Source organism: Egretta garzetta, unplaced genomic scaffold (genome assembly GCF_000687185.1).
Source record: "Egretta garzetta isolate BGI_Z169 unplaced genomic scaffold, ASM68718v1 scaffold511, whole genome shotgun sequence".
NCBI classification, from domain to species: Eukaryota; Metazoa; Chordata; class Aves; order Pelecaniformes; family Ardeidae; genus Egretta; species Egretta garzetta.
This window is the reverse complement of record NW_009258554.1, coordinates 705,202-709,058: the sequence shown is the minus strand read 5'-3', so window position 1 is coordinate 709,058 and position 3,857 is coordinate 705,202.

Sequence of the window (3,857 nt, the reverse complement as noted above, 5' to 3'; positions counted from 1 at the left end):
AACTTTCATTGACTGCTAAATTCAGGTATATTTTTCAGGGTGGAAGAGGATGATGATGGAATTTTACTTGTAGTATTAACGTGTGTGTTTTGGAGCTGGATCCAGTTTACAGAATTTAACCTGTTGCCTTTTTAAATAAATTTCTGTTGTTGGTGAATGTATTGTACATAATGGGGGAGGGGGTGGGCCCAGCTTGTAGTGGGCTTAGCACTGGAGGAATCCTTAACTGTTTACAATCATATCACACTGAAATCTTTCAGGATAATGGTGAGGGTTCGAGGGGAGTGGGGAGAGGTGAGGGAATGTGTGATGGATGACTTGCTGTCCTTCCTGTCCTCTGCAACCAAGAGACAACCTGACAGTTGGTTGACTGAATAGCAGGAACTGCTCAGGAGCATAACATGTCCTCCTCTTTCTCTTGTCTTCTTCCTCCTTCCCTCCTCATCCCCACCTCCACCCCTCTGGATCCAGGGCCTGAGTGCACTTCCAGCTCCTGTCATCATGGGGGAACAAGGGAACCAGGACCAGGAATTGAAACCAGGACAGGACACTCATGGCATTGTCCCTTCTGCTAGTATAGTACCCTTCTCCCTGCCTTTCTGATAGGAGAAATGTATGGTCTAGAAAACAGCATAACTGGTCATCCTAGACTTCTTTTGGTGAAATCAGTGCAGCTGGGGGTGGAGCAGCACCTATGCAGTAGAACAATTTTTGTGCAAATCTGTACTGCCTGCTGCCCAAGGAGAGGAGCCGAGTCCCCACCTTTCTTTCTCTGTCCTTTGGCTATATTCACTTCTTAGCAGCAGCATCAAAGCAGAAAGTACCCCACGGTTCCTGACCACTCATGGTTGCCTGTGAAGGAGAAGCATGAGGCTGCTTTGGGGGAGCAGTTGGTTTGCTGCAGTGTGAGCTGTTTGTTGGCCTATGGAGTTGGATTTGGTGTTAGCAAGCTGCAGGTGAATCGGAGAGCACCGATTTGAAATCAAACATTATGGTGAGGGATGAGAGGGCTACGTGCTTGAGTTGACATGGTTTACCTTTGTCATCATTGATGGTGTAGCAGCAAGTCCTACAGTGCTAGTGGCAGCTTCCCTCAGAGGCTATGTGCATCTGTGAGGGCTTTCCCTGCAGTTGCAGCACTGCACTGGGGAAGCCCTGTGCACCAGGCAGTGCCGTTCAAATGTAGGTTTGACAAATGAGGTTGGTAGGAATCTCATCTGCAGATGCTTATTCACATCTTAATCAGCTGTATGTCCTTGTTAGGTTTATTCTTGGGGGAGCTGGGGTAAAACAAGGTGGAGTTGCTATGTGACAAGATTGGGCAGCAAGATCTGCTGGGACCATAGCCCTAGTGCAGGCTGCTGGATGCACTGGGGGGACAGCAAGGTGGTTGAAAAGGACAATGTGCCAATGTGTTGGACAAATTGTGCTATCAAAAGCATAAGTGGCAGCAGAAGCGAGGACAGAGCAGCATGCCCTTTAGTCTTTGGTACCAGCTAGGGGACAATCTTTGTCTCCAGGTTTCTGGAGAATTTTTCTGGCTGCTTTGTTGTCTTGAATGGTACCACCACCTGTATCTTTAGCTGGATTGCACTAGCACGCATGACTGCACTGCCTTTGTCCTGCTGTGTAGATCTACCATGTGCTGGCAAAGCTGTTTGAGCAAATGGCAGGTCGCATCTGACTGATCCATTACTCCTCCTGTCCTAAGCTTTTGGAAGCACAAAAAGCCTAAAAGATGAGAAATACTCTTTTCTTGAAACAGCTAGAACGAGGAAGGATTGCCACATTAGTGCCCTCTAACCAGTGTGTCTCACTGCTCTGTTGCCACAGTACTTTCACCTCTGATGAGCTGTATAGAGCCAAGGCATTTTCCAAGCCTAACAAGAGTTAAATTTCTTCATGCTATACCCACAAGATTGTGTATAAACACAGTTCTTCATACTGCTGCAGCTAGCCTATGAACTATAGCTGCTGTCTGCTTAGTCCAGTGAGTTACCTGGGACAGCTGGCTCCTCCACAAAGGAAGACTTCAATATAATGTGAATTACTTACAATATTTATCTATAGATGCCATTACATTATGAAAGGGAGATTTTTTTATTTTTTTTTTCCATTTCTGTTCCTCTGTCAGGGAGCAATTGTCACTGGTGGATTGGTATAAACTAGAATAGATGGTCCTGAAGGTTGTCCTTTGACTGAGAAGCAGGTAGCTGCTCTCCCCAGCCAAGAACATTATGCTACGGCTCATCTGAATTTGTCCCAGGTTTGAGGGTCTGCTGCTGGCTCGTCAGCTGGCACTGGGTTTGCAGAGGTGCCCCAGCTGCTCAGAAATACAGGTCTGGATACTTCCCTGAATGGAGGTACTGAAGCAGTAGCAGGCATTTATGAAAAACTGTGCAAGTATAACTGCTCTTCAAGACAGTAAACCTGGGGCAAATGAAAACACAGTTGCTTCTCCTTGTAAAGCAATCTTTACTTCATTGTAGATACAAAAATGATTTGAAATAGCACATTTCAAAATAGAGGTATTGTAAAATATAACTTGTAGCAAAGTATTCGAAATTCTGGAAATGTGATGGTAGATTCTGCGAACAACCCCTGCCATACTTCAGCTTGTGTCTTCTGTATCACAGATAGTTACCCAAATATTTGAAGTGCCTTTCATTCAGCTCATTGCGAACTTGGTGGAACAGGAGGTTCTTAGAAGCTATAAAAAAACCCTAACCAAGCTGAAGCACTCTTGGCCTTCAGCTGGAACTGGCACTGAAAATATGGTTCTAGTGGTCATGGTATCTGGATGAGCACCAAGCCCAGATCAAAACAGGGGACGAGTAAGAAAGGCAACAATTGCTCGTGGTCTGCCTGGAGAGGGTAGTGAAGTGTTAGACGATGATAGATACCCTGAGGATCCTGTATGGAGTGTGCAACATGAAGATATTATCCCTTACCTGACATATTATCCCTTACCTGACATAATGGAAATCTGGGAGAAGGCTTTGACTTGCAGATGGTAGACAAAACAGAGTAGTGAAGCTGACTCCTCCTGGGAGGGTTTCTAGGTAAATGGCTTTTGATGTAGTCAGTAATTCTTATTAAAGTGACTAACAAGCTGCTGTTGTGAGGACACATGGTGTATATTAGAAAAGTACTAATACAGTGTGGGGTAACCATGGCTGGGCTACAGAGATAGGGCTATCCTGGGGACAGGGTATGCGAAGAGAGCGAACTGCTTGTGGAATCTTAGCTCGGACTTTCCAGACTTTCAAATGCTTTGTTCATAAGTGTGTGTGTGTGTTTTGTTTTTCTTTTTATGATGACATCTAGGGATGCCCCCCAAAAATCAGAGCTCCCTCTCACTAGGTACAACCCGAGCAAATTGCAGAAAATTGGCACCCCTCAGAGGGTGCAGGGCTGGGAGTGGATTGCTGGGGTGGAACGCCAGTGGAAATGCCCAGGGAGAAGCAGAAAATGTGAATTTTGTAGTTTACGGTTTCCCAACCCATGCGGCACAGGGCTGTTTTATAGATACTGTGAAAGAGGCTGGTTTAAGGAGGGATTTAGAAGAGAGTAAAATGGCAGCTCTTTATGTACAGAGTGGTGCTTTTTGCCATGGGTTGGCATACAGTTCAGGAGAAATATAGCTGCATTTTAAAATATCCTGGCTTTCGAGGGCCATACTTGTGTTGCTATCGTAAATAATATTTTAACACAATATAGAGAAATTCTGGACGCTGGTTGGAAGCTCTCTTTCTCATCCCCCGGCATTGTTGTAGTATAGTATATTAGTGGTTGGTCCTTCTTCAGCAAGCATCTTGAGCTAGTGGCTTTGCAAAGTTCCCTGTAGCTATTTCTTT